Below are 6000 nucleotides of genomic sequence, written 5' to 3' on the forward strand. Positions count from 1 at the left end.
TCTGTCATCTGTAACCTAAAATGCCTCAGCAGCATTTGGAGGTTTCATTCTGAGAGCAGTGGGTGGGAACTAAGTGGATGTGTGATGTTTAATAGTGCAGCGTGGCAGGTATTGAACTATTAACCACTGTTGGTTGCCCCTCTTTAATTGTGTGAGCACATGTATGTGCAAGTGTAAGCTTATACGTGTGTATGTGTGCATGAGGCATGAGTGTGTGTGTGTGTGTGTGTGTGTGTGTGTGTGTGTGTGTGTGTGTGATCGGTTAAAATACCTTGGCCTGCAGGAATCCTTGGCTGTGCCTGATTGCCTATGGGATCTGGAGCAGAAGAAAACCAACACTTACTGCAACATTTCTTAAGTTTTGTTACAGAAGAGACTGGAATTAGTAGCTCAAAGTCTGACTTGATTCCCTGCAATTGAGAAGAGTCAAGCCTGCACTCCCTCAGGTTATTCAAACCATTCACAGAGCATTTTGAATGAAGAGTCCATCCAGAGTCTTGAGGCTCCAGACTATAAACGTTCATAGCTTCCTTGGGCAACCACAGCACTTCGGTAGTGTGGCTGTCACAGCCCTATGGTAGTGTGGCTGTCACAGCCCTATGGTAGTGTGGCAGTCACAGCCCTATGGTAGTGTGGCTGTCACAGCCCTATGGTAGTGTGGCAGTCACAGCCCTATGGTAGTGTGGCTGTCACAGCCCTATGGTAGTGTGGTTGTCACAGCCCTATGGTAGTGTGGCTGTCCAATTAGTGTTCCATCATCACATCAAAGTGCCAGAGAGAAATATAAAGGGAACTGTCTCCTTAGCCTCATAGTTTGAAACTTCCAGTGTTATGGGCAGGGACCTGGGTTTAGATGACTCTTGATAAAGTGTCCATCTTCTTTTGTCCCAGGACAAAGGATTGCAGAACAACACATAACTACAAATAGAAATGCAGAAAATTTATTGAGAAAGGAAAAACAGTCTCAGGAGTAGGACTGGCCTAGTGATAGGGGAAAGGCCTGTCTGGCATGTGGACCCATGATCATCCACACAGTATGTCCCTGACCGTCATTGTATGTTGTGGCTTTCCTCATTCAAGCTCTGTCTGTTGCATGTAGCCTGAGGAAGGAAGCGTTTCCAATCTCTCATTTTCCTCCTCAACTGACTTCTTTCATAAGTTCATCTTGGTGTGGCCCTTTTCAGGTTCCTGGTCTCCTGGCACACTAGCCCAGGATCAGTCAGCCCTCCTGCTCACACCTTGTGCAAGGCAGCATCAGTGCAGACTGTAATAGAGCAAAGGTGTCACTTCATGGCTCTGAAGCAAGAGTAGGCAAGGAAAGTGCCGAGGTCCCACGGTCTCATTAAGGGCCTTACAGACCTGCGAATGATGCAGACGACAGCAGAGATCACTCTGGTTTCCTGAGAATTACTAGACATTGTCTTGAATTGACACTAATTCTTAGGGGCTCAGAATGCCAATATGTTCCATCAGTCAAGGTAGAATTATTTTTGGAAGTCCCCAAGTCTATTTCCCCAGATTCAGAAATCTAGAAGAAGTCACAAAACTCACAATATAGCTGTGTTACAGCTTAATTCTATTAATTAGATGAGAGACTTGTTCTAGTCTGCGTTCTCCTGCTGTGACAAACAACCATGACCAAAAGCAACTTGAGGAAGAAATATTTCAGCTTACAATTATAGTACACCGTCTAGGACAATGGTTCTCAACCTGTGGGTTGTGACCCATTTGGTGGGTCACTTATCAGATATTTACATTCTGATTCATAACAGAAGCAAAGTTATAATTACCAAGTAGTAATGCATGAATTTTGTGGTTGGACTCATGACAATATGAGGAACTGTATTTATGTTTGCAGCTCTGGGGGAAGCTTCTACAGTAAGGAACACTAGTCACAATATTGTTTGGGCTGCATAATTCACTAATGATTGATGCTGCCAACAATACTCCTTGGTTCCTTTGTTAAACCTAGTATGGGAGACACAGAACGCTTCTCTGAGTTGCCCTGGCAAATACAGTTTTTCTTACCACATACAGATTCTTCAGGATTGCTTCTGGGTCTTTGTACAGAGTATACAATCAACTGTAAGACACTCCATTCAAGACTGTGTGTTCTCTGTGTCTCTGCTCTTGTTCCTCATATGTGCTACAATAAACTGCCACAGACTCCTTGATTGAAAACAGCAGCAGTTTGCTCTTTGTGGCACTGGTAGCAAGAAAGATACAATCTGTATCGCTGGTTGGATACAGAGTGTACTGACTGGTTTTGTGTGTCAACTTGACACAAGCTGGAGTTATCAGAGAAAGGAGCCTTTCTTGAGGAAATGCCTCCATGAGACCCAGCTGTAAGACATTTTCCCAATTAGTGAACAAGGGTAGGAGGTCCCTCATTGTGGGTTTTGTTATCCTTAGGCTGGTGGTCCTGGGTTCTAAGAAAGCAGGTTGAGCAAGCCAGGGGAAGCAAGTCAGTAAGTAACATCCCTCCATGGCCTCTGCATCAGCTCCTGCTTCCTGACCTGCTTGAGTTCCAGTCCTGACTTCCTTTGGTGATGACCAGCAATGTGGAAGTGTAAGCTGAGTAAACCCTTTCCTCCCCAACTTTCTTCTTGGTCATGATGTTTTGTGAAGGAATAGAAACCCTGCAAAGACGGAGGGCTGTGCTCTTTTCCGGGGATTCTCATGGAAAAGCTTTTTCTCTATTGCCCTTTGCTTGTTTTCTTCTTCAGCTTCAGGCAGTTCAATCATTTCTTGGCTTAAAGCTGCATCACGCTGTACTTCTACTGTCTAGTCTTTTGTGTATTTATCCTATCTTCCACTCTCTCCCTCTTTAAGATGCTCCAGGATGATCTCCTGTCCCAGTTAGGGTCAGCTGTCAACTCGAAACAGCCTGGAGTATTTGAGGTAGGAAGTCCATTGGGGTATTGTCCAGATAAGATGGGCAATCTGTGGGGAGATTGTCTTCATTATTTATTGATTTATTTATTGATTATTGATAGTGGAGCACTCATTCCACTGAAGATGATTCTATCCCCGAGAGCCGATGGCAAAGCAGAGATCAGGCCATCGAGGAGGACTGTTCCACCATCACTCCTGCCTCTAGGTCTCTGCCTCAGCTTCTTGCCTTGATCTTGCTAAATGGTGGTGTATTAGTCAGGGTTCTCTAGAGTCACAGAACTCACGGAATGTCTCAATATAGTAAAAGAATTTACTGAAATGACCTACAGTCTGCAGTCCAACTAACCCAGCAATGAGCAGCTGTAGCAGAATGGTGGGGCCGCCTCTATGTAAACACTGGGAGCCTCACAACCGCAAAAGCATTCCCTGCAGGAGGACCTAACTGAGGACTACCTGAGAGACCAAAGATTACTGGTGCAAACAATCCCAGCCAATCAGGAACTGCTGTTTAGAAGAGACGCTTTCTTGGGACTAATGAGGGCACAGGTGGAGGGTATTAAGGAAGCTTGGAACAGTGTCAGAGAGCTGCAGTGGTTTTCACCTGATCCTGGAGTCTGTGCTACCTCACTCCCAACCTCCGAGGACAGGTAAGGTCAGGGTCAGTTGAGCAACCCCGGGCACAGGCAACAAGCATCTGTGAACGGGAAGTCTAGGAATCTAGCAGTTGCTCAGTCCCACAGAGCTACTTGTTTCATCTGGTCTTCTATATAAACTGGAATCCCGAAGAAGTAGGATCCAATATCTGTGCTGGCAAGTAAGTGCAAGAAGTCAAAGAAGAGTGAGTCTTCCTTTACCCATTGTCCTTGTGTAGGCCTCCAACAGAAGGTATGGCCCAGATAGAAGATGTTTACCACCGCGCCTGGACTTGAAACCTGCTCTGTCCCAGGCTGGCCTTGATCTCAGAGATCTGCTTGGCTCAGTCACCTGGGATTAAAGGCATGTACTACCTTACCTGGGCCTAAGCTTTTCATGGCTATTGCGCCTCAAAGCCTGGATCACAGATAAATCCTCTACTTCTGGATTGTGTAGTTCAGTCCATATGTAGTCAGGTTGATAACCAGGAATAGCCATCACAGGTTATGACCGGAAAGTGTAAGATAAAAAAGACCTTTACCTCCTCAAGCTGCTTATGGTTCTCTCACCTTCAACTGGAAGAGACTGTCCTCACAACGACTAAGAATAGTTTACGAAAGGCTCTGTTCATTAGTAGACAAGGCCAACCCCCTAAAGAAACAGATTATATCTTATATCTGGAGCATATTGAAGTGTTCTTCGAGTTAGAGATCCTTTATGCTGACTCCCACATAGCCACAATTTATGAGTTTAGACTGGAAAGGGTAAAAGGCAGCCATACCGCTAGTAATTCATCCACAGATCACTCTGTCTCAACTCTGCTCTTTGGACCCCAAGGCGTCAGAGCAAAGGTTAAGTGAAAAGATAACAGCACAGCCTGGACACTATGGATAAGATTACTCTCTTGACTGGAGCAATCCGTTCTAATCACAAAGAAAGTGAATTCACAGTACACAGTCGAGGAAGAGGATCACATCTTAGAAATAGGCCTGGGAAAGGCTGGGAAGGCAAAGTGCTGCCTTGAGAACACAAGGAATTCAGATTAGTTCCCACAAACACACAAAAAAGACATGAGCTTGTAAATGCAGCCCTGGTGCAGCAGAGATGGATGGATCCCTGGGTCTCCCTGGCCAGCCAGCCTACGATCCATAGTGAGTCCCAGGCCAGTGAGAATCTGTCATAGAGAAGGATAGCAACTGTGAAACAGCAGCCCAGTTGACATCTGGTTTCCATGTGCATATGTACACAAGTGTCTTTCTTTTGCACACATACACACACATACACACACACATACACACACAGGAAGCATACACATATGTGCACACATGTACACACACACGTACAAACACACAAAACGTGCACATTTGTACAGGTGCATACACTTGCACACAAACACACACAGGAAACGTGTGCACATACACACAGACATACACACAAGCACATGCACACACACAAAAACACAAACACACAGGAAACATGCACACTTGTGTGCGTGTGTATACACACACACAATACACACACACGTGTGCAAGTGTACACACATGAAACATGCACACAATCACACCAATCTCAAGTAGTAGAAGAATTCAAGAGTCACGCCTTTCTTGAACAAATGTGTCTATCACTCAGTGAACTGCAGAATGCCAAGCACTTGGGTCGAGGTCAGGTGAAATAGAAAATATGAAAGAAGCTACTAATGTTGACAGTGTCCTAATGGTCATATACAGAAGCAACATACTCTTAATCTTACCATTTTTGTCTATTATATGTGCATGTATATTTATAGATGACAATGGCCCCCTCCTCCTGACTTCACCCAAATATAATTTTATACCCAAGTGTTTGGGACTTGGCTTGGTTTGTGTGAGAGCAACTGAATCTGAGGTTTAATCACAGACACTAAGTGTAGGAGGAGTGAATCAGCATACCCTGGCTGGTGGCCCATATTGTCCCACACATGTGCAACAGCTGCAACAGCATTTTACAACCTTAAGATCTGCCAGTCACACAGAGACAAATGATGACAGAGCATATGACCTGGCCAGCCAATCAGATTGTGTGCTAGCAACAAGGGACAGATGTCATGGACTAATGAGGCATGGGTGGAGGATATAAAGGCACACTTTGACCCCACAATAAATGAGCCAACTTCCCTTCCAGTCCTCACCCAACCACCAGAGTCTGTGTCGTTGATTCTGTGCCTTCTTCGCCCCTACCTCCAAGGACCATCCTGAGGGGCTGAGAGCTAGGGCAAGAATTAAGGAGCACTGATATCAACCTCCGTTAAGTATAAACCCAGAATCATGTATAACTAAGAACTGTATACAGGTGGCTGGGCATGCCTGTGGTCTCCACATTTGGAACATAGAGACAAGAGGATCAAGTGTTCAGAATATAAAAGACACTAAAGTGCAAGGGAAGATAGTTGGGATGAGGAACGGTCTCAATAGGGAGGGAGACAAGAGACTACCA

This window comes from Rattus norvegicus, chromosome 9, assembly GCF_036323735.1.
Source record: "Rattus norvegicus strain BN/NHsdMcwi chromosome 9, GRCr8, whole genome shotgun sequence".
NCBI lineage: Eukaryota > Metazoa > Chordata > Mammalia > Rodentia > Muridae > Rattus > Rattus norvegicus.